The sequence below is a fragment of the Nyctibius grandis genome, chromosome 2, assembly GCF_013368605.1.
Source record: "Nyctibius grandis isolate bNycGra1 chromosome 2, bNycGra1.pri, whole genome shotgun sequence".
In the NCBI taxonomy this organism is placed as follows: domain Eukaryota; kingdom Metazoa; phylum Chordata; class Aves; order Nyctibiiformes; family Nyctibiidae; genus Nyctibius; species Nyctibius grandis.
In genome coordinates, this window is record NC_090659.1 from 4,708,855 (window position 1) to 4,729,554 (window position 20,700).

General features: G+C 52.0%; 1 protein-coding gene, 1 long non-coding RNA gene and 2 other non-coding genes across 5 annotated transcripts in view; 1 reads left to right on the plus strand and 3 right to left on the minus strand.

The window, feature by feature from the left end:
* Positions 1-13,006: 13,006 nt before the first annotated feature.
* On the minus strand, positions 13,007-15,853 carry LOC137660536 (uncharacterized). The gene is made up of 3 exons (XR_011047695.1): positions 15,700-15,853; positions 14,635-14,772; positions 13,007-13,634 (listed from the first exon to the last, which is right to left on the minus strand). It is a non-coding gene; the product is annotated as an uncharacterized lncRNA (long non-coding RNA).
* TRNAP-AGG (transfer RNA proline (anticodon AGG)) lies at positions 14,803-14,874 on the plus strand. Its single transcript has one exon. It is a non-coding gene; the product is annotated as a tRNA-Pro (tRNA).
* On the minus strand, positions 15,377-15,448 carry TRNAP-CGG (transfer RNA proline (anticodon CGG)). The gene has a single exon. It is a non-coding gene; the product is annotated as a tRNA-Pro (tRNA).
* Positions 15,854-17,577: 1,724 nt separating the features above from the next.
* RCSD1 (RCSD domain containing 1) overlaps positions 17,578-20,700 on the minus strand; it is a 38,300-nt gene continuing 35,177 nt past the window's right edge. The window contains exon 7 of one of the 2 annotated variants that reach the window (XM_068395434.1): positions 17,578-17,901. The gene's annotated coding sequence lies outside the window, so the exon portion shown is untranslated. Of the gene's footprint in view, positions 20,595-20,700 lie in introns of both variants that reach the window. The other variant, XM_068395433.1, reaches the window with a different exon arrangement.

The window sequence follows — 20,700 nt, forward strand, 5'->3', positions numbered from 1 at the left end:
AGAGTCTCCTCGAAACACACCAAGTTTTTCCCAAAAAAAAAAGGATATCATTAAGCTTGCTTAACTGAAGAAGTGAGAGAAGCTGAGTACATACACTCAACACGTGGTAGAGTGAAGAAAGCATCCCACCATCACAAACATTTCCTAAAATTACTATAGCATCTGGGCAAGAACAACCCCATGTACCAGTACAAGTTGGGGACAGATCTATTGGAGAGCAGCGTAGGGGAAAGGGACCTGGGGGTCCTAGTGGACAGCAGGATGACCATGAGCCAGCAGTGTGCCCTTGTGGCCAAGAAGGCCAATGGCATCCTGGGCTGTATTAGAAGGGGGGTGGTTAGCAGGTCAAGAGAGGTTCTCCTCCCCCTCTACTCTGCCCTGGTGAGGCTGCATCTGGAATATTGTGTCCAGTTCAGGGCCCCTCAGTTCAAGAAGGACAGGGAACTGCTAGAGAGAGTCCAGCGCAGAGCCACGAAGATGATTAAGGGGGTGGAACATCTCCCTTATGAGGAGAGGCTGAGGGAGCTGGGTCTCTTTAGCTTGGAGAAGAGGAGACTGAGGGGTGACCTCATTAATGTTTATAAATATGTAAAGGGCAAGTGTCATGAGGATGGAGCCAGGCTCCTCTCAGTGACATCCCTTGACAGGACAAGGGGCAATGGGTGCAAGCTGGAACACAGGAGGTTCCACATAAATATGAGGAAAAACTTCTTTACGGTGAGGGTGACTGAACACTGGCACAGGCTGCCCAGAGAGGTTGTGGAGTCTCCTTCTCTGGAGACATTCAAAACCTGCCTGGACGCGTTCCTGTGTGATATGATCTAGGCAATCCTGCTCCGGCAGGGGACTGGACTAGATGATCTTTCGAGGTCCCTTCCAATCCCTGACGTTCTGCGATTCTGTGATAGCAATCCACTAAAACTGTAACAATGTCTACTAAAGAAATGAGAGTATTAAGGATCAGAAGTTGTAGACACATCCCCCCCCCCCTCAAAAAAACCCAAACCAAACCAAAACAAAAAACTCAAGGTGCAGATGGTAGAGAAATACATGTCAGTGGCTGGAACAAAAGCTTCCCTCTAGGTCAGCACCGGTTAGTAGTACCAGTGCAAGTGAAACCATGTTAAAAATATCACTCATGTTGCCAACTGCCGACGGTGTGTAGCATCTTTTGACAAAACCTAGCAGTAGCAGTGTGGAAGCTACCAGTCTCCAAAGCAAATTAGGCAGCAGAATTTAGGATGTTGATACGCAGAACCCATGAGGAAATACAGTGCAAAAGGCTACGTATCAAACAGACATAAGAAGCTGCTCTTTTCTTCCCCTTTTACAATAATCAATTCAAAAAGTTGCAAGTGACAACAGATCTTTATTGATCAAGAAGCATTTGTGGAAGATGCACTTTGAACCATCCAAGGTACTAGCAGCATTTTGGTACCCATCACTCCTACCTGTCATCATTCCTGACCCACCATCACGTCCATCTCTTGCCAAGTATTGGTATTTCCACCAGCCTGAAAGGTGAACACAGGGTTTTTTCCTGTGTACGGAGGGACCCGATTAAAACCTGGTAAATAAAATCCCATCACTTAACAGAGCAAGGAGATAAGAGACATCTGAAATTAAGTCATCCAAGTAATTACCTTCCTCAGCTAAGAGGGTACTGAGTCACACGGCCAATCTGTTCTGCTGTGACGAGAGACTTACTTTCAGCAGTCCAAGCAAACCCAAAGCTCTCTGAGGACCAGATCCCTTACTGCTCCACCGACTGCTGAACGCCTGCAGCCAGCTGGCACCTCGCTCACAGCAATCTTACACTTACTTACTAACCAAACTTGCTAACTTACTTGCTGAGCAAACTCATAACTAGCTATAACCTGCAGTAGCGCAACCACAAAACCAAAAGAAAAAGCCCAAGCTATGTATTTCAAAGCATTGTTCCACAAGAATTTGTCAGTGGTGGTGCCAATTTAAATGGCTCCCATGCCCACTTGTTACATGACGTGATGAATCTGACCAGGAACTAATCCATGCCAAAACAGCCTTTTTTCCATTGTTTTCTTTTAAACCAGACCAACACCCTAAGCCTGTGCTGACTCTGTCAAGCAGCAAGGTATGCAGCATCTCCACGCAGCCATCATCTCGATACCTTCCACACTGAAAGAGTCAAGCAATCCTCTAAGACCTCTACCAGAAAACTTCAAGACATACTAACCAGCTGGATTTTAAAAATCCTGCTGCACATACGGCTTTATAAAATTTATTACTAAGAGGGAGACTTGTTCACCATCGTTCACTTACATGCATCACAAAAACGAGTTAGTGAAAAGCGTGACAGATGATGGCTAGCAGCCAACTGAAGATAAACACCTCCGGCACTGGCCATCCCACCTACCCGGAGTTCACCTGCCCTGACCTACCTCTGCCTCGTGAAGTGAAAGGACTTAGGAAAGTGCCACCAGCCACCCACACAACTGCTGCTCTGCCCAGAGTTTAACCCTCTCCCTTAAGGATCAGAACATCAATCTGATTTTAAACACTGAAGATAGGTGTAACCAAAGTTTCAGGGCAGGCTCCCTTAATGCCCCTTAACATCATGTGTGTAAAGCATCAGCAAATGGACCACAAGGCATCTTTTTCCGCAGGGTTGGAGGTAAGAGAGTTCATGAGAACAATGAGCCTTCCAGTCTTCCTTACGCACTTTAAGCCAAAACCTAGCAGCAGCATCAACTGGAAAGAGCCAACTCAACACCTGAATAAAAATGCAGGAGCTGAAAGGCACAGAAGCAGAAGGGAAGAACATACAAGGGCTGTGGGCTAACCCCGGTGGGCAGCTCAGCCACAACCCAGCCGCTCGCTCACTCCCCCCGGCGGGATGGGGGAGAGAATCGGAAGGGTAAGAGTCAGAAAACTCATGGGTTGAGATAAAGACAGTTTAATAGGTAAAGCAAAAACTTTCATTCTCTGCTTCCCATCAGCAGGCGGGTGTTCAGCCGCCTCCAGGAAAGCAGGGCTCCATCAGGTGTAACAGCGACCTGGGAAGACAAATGCCGTAACTCCGAGGATCCCCCCTTCCTCCTTCTTCCCCCCGAGCTTTTACTGCTGAGCACGACGTCCTGTGGCTGGGGATATCCCTCTGGTCAGCTGGGGTCAGCTGTCCCAGCTGTGTCCCCTCCAACTCCTTGTGCACCCCCAGCCTCCTCGCTGGCGGGGCAGGGTGGGAAGCAGAAAAGGCCTTGCCTCTGTGTAAGCCAACGTAGAACAAGTAACCAGTGTAAAACATTGGTGTGTTACCAAGGCTGTTTTCATCACAAATCCAAAAACTTAACACCATATAAGCTACTATGAAGAAAACTAACTCTATCCCTGATATAGTGAAACTTGTATTCACAGAATCACAGAATCAATCAGGTTGGAAGAGACCTCTAGGATCATCGAGTCCAACCGTTGACCTGACACCACCATGTCACTAGACCATGGCACTAAGTGCCATGTCCAGTCTTAAACACATCCAGAGATGGTGACTCCACTACCTCCCTGGGCAGCCCCTTCCAATGTCTAATGACCCTTTCTGAAAAGAAATTCTTCCTAATGTCCAACCTGAACTTCCCCTGGCCAAGCTTGAGGCTGTGTCCTCTTGTCCTATCGCTAGTTGCCTGGGAGAAGAGGCTGACTCCCACTTCACTACAACCTCCCTTCAGGTAGTTGTAGACTGCAATAAGGTCATCTCTGAGCCTCCTCTTCTCCAGGCTAAACAACCCCAGCTCCCTCAGCCGTTCCTCGTAGGTCAGACCCTCCAGACCCTTCACCAACTTGGTCGCCCTCCTCTGGACTTGCTCCAACACCTCAACATCTTTCTTGAAGTGCGGGGCCCACAACTGGACACAGGATTCAAGGTGCGGCCTCACCAGTGCCGAGTACAGAGGGACGATCACTTCCCTAGACCGGCTGGCTACACTATTCCTAATAGAGGCCACGATGCCATTGGCCTTCTTGGCCACCTGGGCACACTGCTGGCTCATGTTTAGCCGGCTGTCGATCAGCACCCCCAGGTCTCTTTCTGCCGGGCCGCTTTCTAACCACTCTTCCCCCAGCCTGTAGCGCTGCGTGGGGTTGTTGTGGCCCAAGTGTAAGACCCAGCACTTGTTCTTGTTGAACCTCATGCCGTTGGTCTCGGCCCATCTATCTAACCTGTCCAGATCCCTCTGTAGGGCCTTCCTACCCTCCAGCAGATCGACACTGCCACCCAGCTTGGTGTCATCTGCAAATTTGCTGAGGGTGCACTCAATCCCTACGTCTAGATCATCTATAAAGATATTGAACAGCACGGGCCCCAGAACTGAGCCCTGGGGAACACTGCTAGTGACCGGCCGACAGTTGGACTTTGCCCCATTCACCACCACTCTCTGTGCTCGGCCATCCAGCCAGTTTTTAACTCAGCTTTTTTATTCGTGTTACAACATTTACTTAGTGTACTTAGACTTACTAATTGCTTAAAGATGTATGTAGGATACATTCTGTCAAGACATATCTGGTCCATCTTGAAGAAAAGAAGACATCGTCCTTATCTACATTTAGGGCAGCTAGCTTGGAGAAGAACAAAATCTTATCTACATCTAGGGAGACGGGGAGACTAGCCAGAGGAGGGAGAACAAAGGAGTATCCTGGAACACAAGGACTTTGATGTGTGGTCTAGTTAATGTAAAAGAATAACTATTGTCTAGTGTAAACCAACCTTGACAGAAGTATTAGTTTTAGGATGCCCTGAGGTAAACTATGCTCATTATAATATATTATAATACTAAAAATCACACCACCCACGGGTCAAAAAGACCCCTGCCCAGGTGAAGAACCTTCCCCTGAGCATGCGTAGATTGATTATGATTAAGCATTTATGTTAAGTGTAGATGATGACACTTGTTCCTCTAAGTAAGCACTGTTTTGAGATAAGAGTAAATCACTGACATTAGAGTTCTCCAAGCCTCTTCACCAGCAGCAAAGCCAGTTCAGGACTTCTTGTCCTCTCCCACCACAGCTTCCTCTTACACAAGACATTAGCATCCTCTCCATTGTGCTAATCGCTACATGCGGGGTCACACTAACCCAGATCAAAGTAATGAAGATAAATAAACCACACACACAAAAAAAAGAAAGACACAAACCGTAAGGATGTAAATGTTTTCACACCCAGAGCCTCCAGCTTTCTGATGTATTCCAAATTAACTTTGTTAATTTATCGGTTAATTACTTGTAGGCGGTAGAAAGAGCCATGTATGCCATACATGATCAAACCACATCACATCACACTCAGAGAACTCTCACTATGGGTGCTAATTACAACCTTCAGACAGATGACTTCATGACGACCTACACAGCACCTCTCTAGCAAAATAATAATTCTTTAGAAACTATTCAGATTAAAATCTTTCAAGTCAAACAATACAAGACGTCTGCCGTGTAAAACTAGGTTTAATTTCTTTGGTCTTCCATCTAGACTGAAAGTACCCTGTATGGTACACAGGACTTTGTGTCCAGTTCTGGGCCCCTCAGTTCAAGAAGGACAGGGAACTGCTAGAGAGAGTCCAGCGCAGAGCCACGAAGATGATTAAGGGAGTGGAACATCTCCCTTATGAGGAGAGGCTGAGGGAGCTGGGTCTCTTTAGCTTGGAGGAGACTGAGGGGGGACCTCATTAATGTTTATAAATATTTAAAGGGCAAGTGTCAGGAGGATGGAGCCAGGCTCTTCTCAGTGACATCCCTTGACAGGACAAGGGGCAATGGGTGCAAGCTGGAACACAGGAGGTTCCACATAAATATGAGGAAAAACTTCTTTACGGTGAGGGTGACTGAACACTGGAACAGGCTGCCCAGAGAGGTTGTGGAGTCTCCTTCTCTGGAGACATTCAAAACCCGCCTAGACACGTTCCTGTGTGACATGATCTAGGTAATCCTGCTCCGGCAGGGGGATTGGACTAGATGATCTTTCGAGGTCCCTTCCAATCCCTGACATTCTGTGATTCTGTGATACTATTATCAGTCAGGATAAGATAAGTCCACAGACAAGACAGTGGAATTGCTGCTTAACGCAATCAATTGCAATTCAGATAACAAGCAAAAGAGCCGTGCGCATCGTTATTCCCACAGAGGCAGAGGACTGTTGGGTGGCTGGGGTCATGAAGAAACTAGCCATTTTACAAGGTGGCACTAAACCACATTTTATCACCAAAATATTAAGCTACAGTCTTTTCAACATAGTCAAGAGCTTCTTGCTGCTGCAAGCGAGGTGACCTGAGCAGCAGTCCCACCCTCAACCCAACCAGCAGAGAGAAGAGTTTATCCACCTCCTCACCTTTTCCCTTCGTGGAACCCGCTCAGTGCTGCAGGAAGGAAGTCTTCCTACCTGCAGCATCAGTGGGCTCAGCTTAAAAGAACTAACAGCTTCTGGCGGGGTGAATGGCACAAACACAAAGTGAACACTGCAACCCTGACTGACACTGTTATTTTCATGAAACGTTTCAAGCAGCAACTGAAACAGTCTAGAAACTGCAGTCTACAACTACCTGAAGGGAGGTTGTAGTGAAGTGGGAGTCGGCCTCTTCTCCCGGGCAACTAGCGATAGGACAAGAGGACACAGCCTCAAGCTTCGCCAGGGGAGGTTCAGGTTGGACATTAGGAAGAATTTCTTCTCAGAAAGGGTTATTAGACATTGGAAGGGGCTGCCCAGGGAGGTGGTGGAGTCACCATCTCTGGATGTGTTTAAGAAAAGACTGGACATGGCACTTAGTGCCATGGTCTAGTTGACAGGGTGGTGTCAGGGCAACGGTTGGACTTGATGATCCCTGAGGTCTCTTCCAACCTGGTAGATTCTGTGATTCTGTGAAACGTGCAGGTGAGCTCAAAGCAGTAATAGGCACTTGAGCTATTTAACATCCCAGTACTCCTCTGCTTGTTAGTGACCTGTGTGTATGTGCATGTGTGCACATGCGTGGGAGTGTGTATAAAAGGGGTGGTGGAAGAAGGGAAAAAAAAAAATCAGGCTTTGCTGGCATCAAAAGGAACAGTAAAAATATCAGTAATCTTCTTTACGGTAATGTCTAGGCATTCTTTAAGACTTTCAGAAATAATCAGGCACCACCCTCATGTTAAACACATCACACCACTTCAAGTGATACTTACATGGCTTACAAATTCAGGATTGCAAAATAATCCTTTTTCTTGATACTCTTGACTAGCTGTTCAAGGCTCACCCACCCATACAAGAGGTTACACCTAGATTACCTACTTATCCCACAAATCACAGAATCACAGAGTGGTTAGAGTTGGAAGGGACCTCTGGAGATCATCTAGTCCAACCCCCTGCCAAAGCAGGTTTACCTACAGCGGATTGCACAGGGTTGTGTCCAGGCGGGTTTTGAATATCTCCAGAGAAGGAGACTCCACAACCTCCCTGGGCAGCCTGTGCCAGTGCTCTGTCACCCTCAAAGCAAAGAAGTTTTTCCTCATACTGAAATGGAACTTCCCATGTTTCAGTTTGCGCCCGTTGCCCCTCATCCTGTCACTGGGCACCACTGAGAAGAGTCTGGTCCCCTCCTCTTGACACCCACCCCTAAGGTATTTGTAAGTGTTGATAAGATCCCCCCTCAGTCTTGTCTTCTCCAGGCTAAACAGACCCAGCTCCGTCAGCCTCTCGTCATAAGGGAGATGCCCCAGTCCTCTGATCATCTTTGTCCACACGATCACGAACAGTACACTGGACAATAATCCTTCATTCTTACAAGTAAATGAAGCAATTGAGTTTTCAGATGACTGAGCATAAACAAGCAAGATGAACTTCTAAAGCACGCATGCAGGTACCCACAAGAAAAGAAGCTTAAAACCCGTTATCTGTACTTAGCTGTGAAGCAACAGTTACCTGCTTGGCTTGGCAAAGCAGCCTGTGATGTTAAACCAGAGGCAGAAGAGGAGCCACAAGCCACGGCAGCAAAGCTATGCAGCACACTACCCAGACATCGCATCCGAGCAACTGAGCGGCAACCACCCTCTGAAAATGCCACTTCTGCCCTCGCCCTTTCGCTTGGCAGGTTGTGATCTACAACTCCCTGAAGGGAGGTTGTAGCAGAGTGGGAGTCGGCCTCTTCTCCCGGGCAACTCGCGATAGGACAAGAGGACACAGCCTCAAGCTTCGCCAGGGGAGGTTCAGGTTGGACATTAGGAAGAATTTCTTCTCAAAAAGGGGCATTAGACGTTGGAAGGGGCTGCCCAGGGAGGTGGTGGAGTCACCATGTCTGGAGGTGTTTAAGAAAAGACTGGACATGGCACTTAGTGCCATGGTCTAGTTGACATGGTGGTGTCAGGGCAACGGTTGGACTCGATGATCCCTGAGGTCTCTTCCAACCTGGTTGATTCTGTGATTCTGTGAACCTCTCGCTAGGTGAAAATCCAGGACGAGGAACGGAGAATGGAAAGAGGGTCCATGAAAAACAGCAGGAAGCAGAATGACACAGGCAAGCCGAAAGGCAGAGTACTTGTTACACAGACTCCTTACAACTCTAGCGAAGGTCATCTTTTCCCTACCAATCACCAAGCTATTTTGCATATGCAAAAGAGGTGAAGAGCCTGCACACTGGTGACTTATTCCCGTGCAAAGATGTAAACCTTGTGCCAGCTCCAAGCACGGAGGAAAAAAAATAAAAGTGCCTTTTCAAAGCAGACAGAGGGATGAAGGATGTGCAGTACAGGCACAGACAGAAGCAGCCAACATGGGAGTAACTTCTGATTTGGGGTTAGAAAAAAAATCAACAGTTGTAGAGATGGGAACAGAAACACAGTCCAACACAGGGAAGATAATGACTTTAACACCTATTTATTCCTTTAAATTGCAATCTCACTTCCTAGATAGTCTCCACCCCAGGGAGGGTCTCTTCCAAGAGAGTATCTTGTAGCTTTGCTTGTTTTAAGATACTATATTTGGTTACATACCTCAGACTCTGTAGAATGATCTACTACTCCTAGCTACCCATAGCATTACTGTAGTTGTACCTTTTGTTGTGGTCAGGGGAAATATGCACCCTTTCTTCTCCCGTCTCCATATTTATTTTCAAAGAACTGAGTTTTACTGTGAGCTATGTACATATCATATCTACCTACTTAATTCTAAATTTTAAGGCTGTGTCTGCAGATATACAGCAAGCCTTAGCAATCTCTACTTACATTGATTGCAAAACGCAGTAATCATAAATCCAAACAACAACGTTATTTGGAAATAAGAAGTTTCAAGTTTCTCACCACTTGGCACAGTTCCTTATTAAACCTCTTCCCAGATGGATTCACAGTTTTACACAATTTTCCAGACAGATGACCAGAGAAGGCATGAGGCTTCTTTAATGATTCCTGTTAACTTACTTTGCAAAGTTTTACTCATTAAGAAAGTACTGCTAACCAAAAATGTCTTCAGGTGACATACCATCATTGTCCACCTCTAGCACCTACACACACTGAGCCACCTTGGCAAATGTGTATGATCTTTTCATTTCAGAAGGGTACGTTCAATACAGAACTCTTCGCCCTGTAAGAATATGGGAAGTGTTCAAGGCCAGGTTGGATGGGGCTCTGAGCAACCTGGTTTAGAGGAAAGGTGTCCCTGCCCGTGGCAGTGGGGTTGGAACTAGATGATCTTTAAGGTCCCTTCCAACCCAAACCATTCTATGACTCTATGATTCTACAAATATAAGCCACAGCAAAGTTAAGCATTACCCTTGCGATTTCTACCAACTTCTCCACCTACACGAGTCATAAGCACTTCATTTTGGCTGAGGTAATTACTTCACCCAAACACCTCCCCACTGACCAAACCAAAGGTGTTTTCTAAGTCATGGACCACAACTCCAGCGTCCCCATTTGCCACTCACCCCCACGCCGCGCTCTGCCTTTCCCTCAACAAAGCTGACCTCGGACTTAACAACCGACCAAAAACCGGCCAGCGCTGCTGCGGGGCCGCCACGCACCGCGCCCGCGGCATCACCGGGCCCGGGCCACGGCGGCACCCCGGGACGCGCAGGGTGCGCGGCGGGGCTCGGCCCCGGCCCGCGGGGGGGGCACACCTCCCCTCCCTCCCGCGTTTCACCGGGACGGGGCTCCTCGTCCCTCACGAACCGGGTGGCCGGCGCGGGGCAGGCCTGCCGCCGGCGCTCGGCACCGGCCCGAGCCCCGCCAACCGAGGCGAAGGGCTCCGGTTGGGAACCGGCTGGGCAGCGAAGCCGCACCCCGCCCCAGACATCGCCCTCCGTTCCGGTAACGCGGCGACGACGATCGGGAACGGCATTTAAAGGGACGAAGCGGCTGCACCCAGAGCGCGGGTCACGTCCCCGGGAGACCGCACCGCCCGAGCGGGGCTCGGTGCAGGCCGGGGAAGGGCCGCCCCGCCTCCGCCTGCCTCACCCGCGGGGGCCCGGCGGCGTCTCCACATGCCGGGCCGGCCGAGCGCCGATCGGTGCGGCCCGAGCCAGGCCGCCGAGCCCAGCCCGCCGCCGCCCGCCGCGCCTCGGGTAGGGTCGCGTCGGGCAGCCTCCCCCGCCGCCTCAACACCCGCGCAGGCTCCGAGCGCAGCCCTGCGGGGGCAAGCGGCAGCGGCCGGCCCGCGCTCACTCACCGGCGGTCAGCGCGGCGGCGGCCAGCAGCCAGGCCGAGCCGGGGAGCCGCGCGGGAGCGGCGGCCGCCGGGCGCCCCGCGGTGCCTCCGGCCGCTGCCATCTTCCTGCCGCCACCTCCCTGCGCCCCCATTGTCCGCCCCCGGCCTAGGCCCGCCCCCCCGCGCCCCGCGGCCCCCTCCCCTCGCCGGGATAGGGCCTCGCCGCTGTCACTCGCACACACCTCCCGCGCCCCCCTCGCCCCCAAGCCCGGCCCTGCCCCGCTCCTCCCCGAGGATTGGCCAGCGGAGCGATCCGTCAAGGCCACAAGCCCTATCCGGGCAGGGAAGGCACGGGCCCGCCCCCCGAGCCGGGCACGTACCTGGCTTCCCCCCGGCCCCCGGCGGGCGGTGCTGGGGGGGGGGGGGGGGCGCGCTGTGGCGGCCGCGGTGTGCCCGGGGGTGCGGTGTGCCCAGCGGTGCGGGCCCGCCGGCGCTGCCCACGGATCAATGAAGTCCGGGGGACCCGGGCACGGCGGCATCCCCAGCCGTGCTGGCAGGGGAGAGGCCTGGAAACGCCGCGTCTCGCCGCTGACACACACCTCGGCCTCTGCAGGCGGCGGGATGAGCCCGTGCCCCCGGGCCGCGCCGCGCACGGCCGCGGCCTGTCCGCGCTGCCGGCCGCCTGCTTCACCTCGGCTGTACCGCGCCCGCTGGCCTGCACCCACAGCGATGCAGGGAGGGAGCCCAAGGCAGCCCGGGGCCAAATGCCCTCGCCTCAGGCTCCGGTGCTGCCCGAGAGTTACCCTCCTGCGTGGAAAGCTGCTCTCCGTACCTCCGGAGCATGCTAACGATCTTCCTATTTAACGTTAAAAAATACTGAAAACAACTGAGTCACGCAAATGGAGTTGTGCGTTCGTTAGTCAAGGTCTACACAAGAGCTGTGGGTCCGTTGCGGCCTGCAAGGAGCACAGCAGAGCTTGGTTTGGTCGCAGCAGCGCGGTGTCTCGGGCGGCCTCGGCGATGGGAATCTCTCGCCGTGCATTGACTAGGCCCAGTTTTCCAAAGAGAAACAAGAGGAGTGGACTGCAGCGCTTATTTCGTGCCCACGCCTCTGCGCAGGCATTGGCAAGCAAGTTCTCTCTTTTGGGAACCTCTTTGCGTGTGTTTCTTCTTCTGCTAAGCTGCATGTTTTAATGCAGTTGCATGAGCTTAGTCATACCACAAAGCTATGGCTCGCTGCACCCATGAGACTTCAGAGGCCTGCAGTGTATTCAGTTTGCTCCTGCCTGGCGCCCCATGGATGCTGGTCCTCTCCCAAATGCATCTGCCACCGCAGTTTCTCTGCCACTCTCCGGCCACCTAATCACATCTGCAGAAGAGGCCACAGGAGAGGCCTGCTACTGTGTGCCATGTTAAGGAGGGTCATGACAAAACGAGCCCCTGCAAAAACACCAGCAGATTTTTTTTTTTCCAGCTGTGATACAAGACACCAGGTTCACAGCTCTCGTGGGATTTAAAATGTAATGCCATATGCATTCGTTATCCACGCCCTACAGGAAGGCTCCGGAGCACGTTCCTCATGCTAACCGTTGTACGTGTTTTCTGGAAACCTGGGCTACCAGAAATCCAGGGCAGCAATTGGCAATAAAGATCAACACAGGCAACTCTTGGTATCACAGGGAATTAACCTGGTTTGGTTGCCACCTCATTTAGTCCCTCTGACTTCCCTCGCAGGTGAGTCTTCAGCCAAGTGATCAAAATCCCCACTTTCCAAATGGAGCAGAAACTGATAGGCAGCGATAAGCCTGTCATCCCAAGCCCTTTTGCCTCAATACTCCCTCAGAGCTTTTCCTTAGCATGGAAACTCCACCCTCCCTACAGCTCTCCTCAGTGACTGGAAGTGCTCTGCCAACACAGCAGCACCTCAATACCCACAGTTCACTCTTTACTTTCATGCGCTTCAGTACTGAACAGTTAAAAAATGTTCAATCCCCTGAACAGGCCAAGCTTTGTTCTTTCTACGCATTTATTTTTCAAGATAGGCAACCTAAAGGTTTTTAAAAACTGCATCCTTTTTCTTATTCTCCAATTTACTGTCCTTCAGAGAGCTCCCACGTTCTCCTTTTATGTACTAATAAGCCTGATTCAGCCACATGTGCCCCTTGCCAGAGGATTCCTACAATCTCTCCCTTCCCCGACAGAGCTGAGAGGACGTTGTCACAGCTACAGCCCTACAATTACCCCATTTGCTGTGGACTAGCACTGCTGTTCAACACAGAGAACATCTGGGTGAGTATCCGGTCTATGTTGCGAAAGCACCCACAAAATAGATGAGGCAGGCACCCAAAATGAGATTTATTCTAACCAAAATTGTTCAGCACTTTGACAAACATTAGCAAACCACAGGTTCAGATGCCAGGCGGGACTAGTATTAACACAGCCAACTTAAGAATTCCTAAGTTTTCACCATCAGTCCTTAGAACAATGACCCAACATGTGCAATCACTCACCCATAAGATGAGGGCTCTCAATCCCAGGGCAGTCACCTTGGGCAGCGTCCCGACCCAAGGGCAGAGTCCCCGACTGCAGACCCACTGCTCCGAGGACAGACTCAATTTCGCGCTCCAGAAGGACTCCGTTTATACCCGAGTCGAGTCTGACCTGTGGTCAGCTCTTTCTGGCTCGAGGCCTCATCTTCTGGTGACTGTGCGCCTGGCAACAGTCACCGTGAAGGTGTGAGAAAGCAAGGAAAGCACATGAAAGAATCAGGTTTCAATGGTCGGTGAGCCCCCAGCTCAGGTCAGGGTAGGTGCTCCTGCCACCCCGTGACCACAGTCATGATTCGACTGGTTTCCTTGGAGTGGTGGTGCAGTCACCTCTTGCCTTCAAAGCTAAAAGGGAGCACAGTCTTGGTCAGCTTTAGTGCTCATTGTGGATCATCATTCCTCAGTTGCTTAAGGTTGTAAGCAATTTTTCCCATCTCTCACTCCTACCTTCCCTCCAGTTTCCTGAAATACAGACAAAATTAGTTTAGCGACTTTTACTGTACAGAGCCAAGAGCGAGGGTAGCACTGACCTCTGGCCTGACCAGCATCAGTGTTCGTTGTAAGAAGACTCTGATATTTAAACAGGTGTGCATAAACCCGTCACCTGTAAAGTAGGAATCACACAGAATCACAGAATCAACCAGGTTGGAAGAGACCTCTGGGATCATCGAGTCCAACCGTTGCCCTGACACCACCCTGTCAACTAGACCATGGCACTAAGTGCCATGTCCAGTCTTTTCTTAAACACCTCCAGAGATGGTGACTCCACCACCTCCCTGGGCAGGTCACCACTGCTTGGCTGTAGTACAGTTTTAAATTATGGAAATGAACCATGAACCATTCTTTTGGTTGGGGTTTATGGTTTGACTGCTGTGGTTAATTACTCGAAATCTATTAAGCAGATTTTGCACACACGGGTAGATAGGTTTACCACAGTGATCAGAAGAAACCTGGAGAGCAACAGCACGCACAGTATCAGTGCCTGTGACTCAGTAATACGGAGCACTGCAAGAAAGCAGGGCAGGCCAGGCTGCACGCCTGAGATCTGTTTGAGCTGTCCCAACAAGGCCACTGCAGAACAGCCCCCGTAAGCCCTGACCACTCTTTGCCGGGCCGCTGGCCGCACCGGCGGGTGTGCAGCGGCGGTGAGCGGGGGGCTCGGGCACACCTGCCCTCACAGGCCTCCACCGCCCGGGCAGGCGCAGGCTGAGCAGGGAAACCGCAGGGGCCGCGGCCTCCCAGGCTGAGGCAGGGGGAAACCTCGGCCTCTCCTGGCCTCCGGGCTGCGGCGAGGAGGCCGATCGCAGGCCGGCGCCAGGCTGCAAACGCGTGGCTGTCACGAAGCCCGTTTCCCACCTCGCGTTTATGTAACGCTGTTTTCTGGGGGCTTCTATTACGAGCTCGGAGGCACGGCTGTGGTAGAAGAGAGCGTTCAGGCCTGGCGAAAGATCCCCGTGCGCACCTGCAGCGTATTTCTGCTCCAGCCGACGACGCACCCCGAGGCCCCGCGCCGCCTCCCGCTGCGGGCAGCCCCCGGGGCCGGGGCGGGCGGCGGGGACTGGCCGACAACGGCCGCCGCGCGGCTGCGCTCGCGCTTCCTCTGAAAGGGAGAGAAAATTGTCTCCATGGCGGCTCGTTGGTCTAGGGGTATGATTCTCGCTTAGGGTGCGAGAGGTCCCGGGTTCAAATCCCGGACGAGCCCTGTTTTCTTTTCGTCCTTTCTCCCGCTGCCTCCCCGCTCCCCGCCCAATGCCGCGACCCGGCGCCCCCCGCTGCGCTCCCCGGGGCAGGCGGCGGCGGCTCCCACCCACAGCGAAGGGCCACGGGCAGGACTGAGGAGCCACGTTCGCTTTTAATGCAAGGAAGCAGCGTCGGTAACTCGCAAGGAAGGGGCGAGCCCTCGCGTCTCACGCCCCCTCTCCGCCTCGTACAGGGCGCCGCTACCCCGAATTAACGTCCGTGCTTTCCCGACGAGACGGGGCTGGGGGGGGTTCTTTCCGCTGCCGGACAGCCCACCGATGTCCCCCCCGCCGGCTCTACCTCCGCAAACCACGGCCGTGCCACCGCGCAGCCCGCCGGTCCCCACGGCACCAGCTCCGGCTCCGTCCCCCCGAGCCCACCCTTCCCCCAGGCGACGCAGCAACAAAACCGCGGGGGGCACCACGGCGGCAAAAGAGGAGGCCGCACCGCTACCCCCTTCTAGCGGGCTCGTCCGGGATTTGAACCCGGGACCTCTCGCACCCGAAGCGAGAATCATACCCCTAGACCAACGAGCCGCTCTCTTTCGCCTCCTCCCCACCTCAGCATTTCACTCCCTTCCCACCTCCTCCCGCCCAGCACAGACCACCCCCACCACAGACTTCTTGGGTCTGCCCCTTCCCCCATCCCCCCCCCCCGCCAGGCTTCCAATGGTTTTGCCCACCGCCTCGGAGACACCATTCCTCTCCCTAACTGCGCAGGCTGCTGCTATTTCCCCCCCCTCCCTCCCCACCGCCAGGGTAGCCCGTGGCATCGCCCTTCCCCTGACCCTACGGCTCCGCTTGGTAGAGACGATTCCAAGTCCCCGGGGCGGGGGCGGCGGCCCGGCGGCGCTCCCCTGCACCGACACCGCTCCTGCGCTCTTCCAGGCCGTCGGGAGGAACTGCCGTCCCCGCCTCGCGCCCGCGCCAGCCGCGCGTGGCGGGCAGGCACCGCCAGCGGCGCTCGAAGCCGGGCGAGCTCATTCTCAGCGGAGGGGAAGGGGGGGACTGGGAAACGCCCCCCCGAACGGCTTTGGTTTATCCTGGCTCGCGCTTTGCCGAGCCGTTGGGCGCCGCGCCCCCCGTGAGGGCAGGCGGCAGCGGGGTGCGCTCCCCTGGCGGGGGCCGACAGCCGGGCGGGGCCTTCCGCGCCTTCCGCGCCCTCCTGCCGTGTGGGGCTGTGTGTGTGTGTGGGGGGGTTACCACGTAACTACGTGTGCAAGTGTCTACAAATGTTGTCATGGCAATCGGCCTACGTGGGTGAGGTGAGGGCCTGTGCGGTGGCCTGTTCTGAGGCAGGTGGTGGTTCCCTTCCAGCAGGTGGCCCCAGGAGTGGCTGTCAGGGCCTGTCAGAGGCTGCAAGGGAAATGGCTTAACAAAGGGCCTTGGGCTTCGGGGATAAGCGCCTCAGAGCTGGGAGTGTGTTACTTAGGTCCCAGAGTACCCACCGGCGTTCCCTTTGATTTCTGAACTTGCTCCACCCTGCTTTGGCTCCCACTTTGAGGTGCTGTATCCTGCCAATCACCCTCACGCTTCCCCATCGTGTTTCCACACCTCTGTAACAGCCTCCCTTGCATCCCAGATCTTTCAAAAAGTCCTACTCCTCCCATCAGTAATTGTTCTCAGTCCCTACCCATCCAACACTTTCTTGTGGCTCACACTAGTTTAAACACAGTCCAAACAAAAAATAACCCTAAAAACAACCAGATCCCAGCCAAACTATAGTCTCCTTGCTCTTGTGCTGCCTTCCTTTCCCCACTTCATCTTTATTCTTGCTCTGTTTTCCATCCTTCCCTCCCCAGTTTAAAGGTCACCTGGCCAGTAAGGTTTGTGCTTTTACTTTTTTTTTTTAATCTTTCAGGCACCATCCACACCAGAGGAATTGTATAAATTATATCAGATTTTTCTTGCTGAGGGCATTTTCCTGTTCGACCGTCAGTGTCCTTACACCTGACATTACACACTCCTGCCTCAGGAATTTGACACATATGTATGACTGAATAGGTGCCCCCACCCTATACACCAGGCCAAGCTGTGGTCTGCATTTCAGTCAAAACTTTTTGACTCTGTACCCTTTGTGGATACAAGACCACGCTGCCCAAGCTGACATTTCCTCATAGTATGGATGGGGCAGAGATACACGCCCACATGTATCCTCTGCTTTTGCAGTGTCACAATGCTAATGCTGGCCAAAGAGTCTTTTCTAAAATTGCTCTCGCTTGGCCTGCAGATGAGGCAAGGTTTGTGCCTTGCCTGAGCTTGCCTGAGCAAGCGTCACTCCTAGATGAATGTGTGGATGCCTTCAGCTGAGAAACGGGCGTCTTTTTCCCTGCAGCTTGTAAAGCCGTCAAGGACAAAGATGGTGATGCAACTTCTGGCACAGAAAGTCTCTAAACTGTTGATTGCCAGAAGCTGGGAAATCTCACAGCAAGGATCACTGTGCGTCACCTTGTTTTTTTTATGCTTCCCCTGAACAAGGAAGCTGTTGGAGAAATGGCACTAGGCCAGAGGGCTTTGCTTTCTTCTCTTCCTAGATACCTGCAGAGCCAGGACAGGGAGCGTGGCAGTCTCCAGTGTCACTGCTTGCCCCAAAGAACACCTTCCTTTGTGCATTAAGCACATTGGTTATTACTGTTCCCCAAAAGTAAAAAAAAACACAAATTAAATTCAAATCAAATGTTTTACTGTTCCAGTGGCAGTGGAAATCCCTCCTCTGTTTTGCCTGCTGCTACAAGCTCTCTCCATCCTCTCTCAGGCTCCTTCATCTCCCCAGGAGGAAACACAGAGATTTTGTTTTGGTTTGGTTTTATTCCACCATTTATTTATTCTGTTTCTCCCTTGGATTTCCATTCCCTTGCTGGGGACACACATACTCATTCTCTAAACAGGCACACATATATCTATATATACAGTAAGGCACAGTCACTCACATCCAGATGGGACACCCTGCTGAGAGAAGAACAGGGTACAGCAGATGATTGCAGCCTGCCCTGGAATACAAGATTTAACAAAGAGATTAAAATGGATTCAAAGGCAACAACGCTCCACAACATGGCTCAAAAGGATGCGGGGGTCACGTTCGCCAACAAGCCCATGCTATGCAGGAGGGGCAACGCCGCTGTCTCTCAGCAAATGGCACCTCAGTGCTGTCAGCTGGGAAAAAGAAAGGCAGGGCACAGAGCCACTTCTTTCCTCGTGATTTTAGAGCTCGTGAACAGAAAGGGGATATCCCTCAAAACCAGGGGTTTGTGACACTGCTGTGTTGCAGAGCCCACTCAAGGATGGATGTGGGCTGCGTGGTATAAAATGCTCATGCCTGCGCAGAGAGATAGGGACAACCTGAGCCTCTGACTCCGCTCAGCTTCATGTTTGCTAGGAGGAGCTTTGTGATGGATGAAGAGGAGCTGGCTGGTTCTGCCCTTGGTCTCTGTAGCTGCGTCTGTGTTGCTGGATATTAGGTGGCTGGCAGCAGGTTCAAGCACTGGCTCCTGACCGTTCACACCCCCTAACAGCTAGCTGACTCCTTAGCTCAGCTTTTGACAAGTCTGCCTCGCTGTCTCCAGCAAGCCCAGTCATGTTGTGGACATGAGCCCCATGGCCTCGAGCCAGAGCAGCTTTTTATTCAGTATTGCAGATACAGCTTCCAGCACTACTGTCAGGAAACAGGTCACGTGAGGGTCTGTTATCTGTCTTTCCCTGCATAGCTTATTTCTTATGGGCAACAAATACTCTCCAGATGTAAAAGTTTTTTTGGCTTGGCAACTGCCAGACCTATGACTTAACTAGTACTCCAAGAGCGAATGCAGATCTAGCGCAATGCCTCAGTACTTAGGAGGGACTGGCTATCTGTCTTTCACCAGTTCATACTCAGCCCATATCACAGAATCACAGAATCACAGAATGTCAGGGATTGGAAGGGACCTCGAAAGATCATCTAGTCCAATCCCCCTGCTGGAGCAGGATTGCCTAGATCATATCACACAGGAATGCGTCCAGGCGGGTTTTGAATGTCTCCAGAGAAGGAGACTCCACAACCTCTCTGGGCAGCCTGTTCCAGTGTTCGGTCACCCTCACCGTAAAGAAGTTTTTCCTCATATTTATGTGGAACCTCCTGTGTTCCAGCTTGCACCCGTTGCCCCTTGTCCTGTCAAGGGATGTCACTGAGAAGAGCCTGGCTCCATCCTCATGACACTTGCCCTTTACATATTTATAAACATTAATGAGGTCACCCCTCAGTCTCCTCTTCTCTAAGCTAAAGAGACCCAGCTCCCTCAGCCTCTCCTCATAAGGGAGATGTTCCACCCCCTTAATCATCTTCGTGGCTCTGTGCTGGACTCTCTCTAGCAGTTCCCTGTCCTTCTTGAACTGAGGGGCCCTGAACTGGACACAATATTCCAGATGCGGCCTCACCAGGGCAGAGTAGAGGGGGAGGAGAACCTCTCTTGACCTGCTAACCACCCCCCTTCTAATACAGCCCAGGATGCCATTGGCCTTCTTGGCCACAAGGGCACACTGCTGGCTCATGGTCATCCTGCTGTCCACTAGGACCCCCAGGTCCCTTTCCCCTATGCTGCTCTCCAACAGGTCTGTCCCCAACTTGTACTCATACATGGGGTTGTTCTTGCCCAGATGCAGGACTCTACACTTGCCCTTGTTACATTTCATTAAATTTCTCCCCGCCCAACTCTCCAGCCTCTCTCAGCCATATGACTGAAACTCAGCCATCTAAGACCTCTTCCTTGGCGTACATAAAATCAATCAGCTGTTTCCAGTAAGCCAGGATGCTTTGTATCACAAGTGGCACTGGGTGGTCACACACTGAAAATTCCAAAAGAGAATCAAAAGATTGGATAGGGTCTGGAAGTGAGAAAGACTGACGGTCAGGCGGCCCTTCTAAATCTGGACTGCAGCACAGAGCCAGATAAGAAAACTTGCTCTGTTGACCTATGCAGCACATCTTTTCTGCACATCAAATCTGTTCGTTGCTACTTTCCACCAGCACTAAAAACACCCCAAAGCTGAAGCACACAGAAAAATTGCCCACCACAGCTGGCTGTTTCACAGATCAGCCAGCTCAGCCCCCACTTCAAAGGGATTTTGTGCTTTATGAACAACGTCCTAAGAGTTTTCCCCGTGTTTAGGGTTCACATTGTCTGCCATACAGGATCTGTGGAGAAAACATACTTTTTTCCTACTGTTAAAACATTATTTACTGAAATCTGAAAACCTGAAATATTTCAAAAGAAGCTACCAAAAAGGCACCATACATGTACGTATATAACTGATGGACTTCATCTAAGACCAATACAAGGCAGAAGAAAAGGACATTTTGGAGCAGGATGAAGGAGCAGAGGGACAAGGAGCAGTGGTGGCTGTTGGCTCCAGGACAGCGCACATCAGGTCTCTCAGTCCCCAAATATCACCAAGGAACATCAGCCAACATCTCAGTTCTACACTCCAAAGCAATTGCAAGCCAGTCTCTTGTTCTAACTGTCCCAAAATATGATGGTGCAAAGCAGAGAGCCAGCGAGCAGCCACGCAGCTCCGGGATGAGTCTGGACCTCAGGGGATATCTGCATTCTGCTCCTCTCCTACCACTGAAGGTTTTCCAGGAGCTTCCACCTTGATTGTGCTAGATGGCTCCTATTCACGTTAAGTCTCCTGTGCCCCGATTGGGTATGTCCTTTTGAGAGGGGAGAAGTAAGGAAATTATGAAGAATAATCATGGGTCCAAGTAAATACAGTCCTGGGGAGTCTGTGACCTGGGGGTACTTTGGCAGTTTCCATAC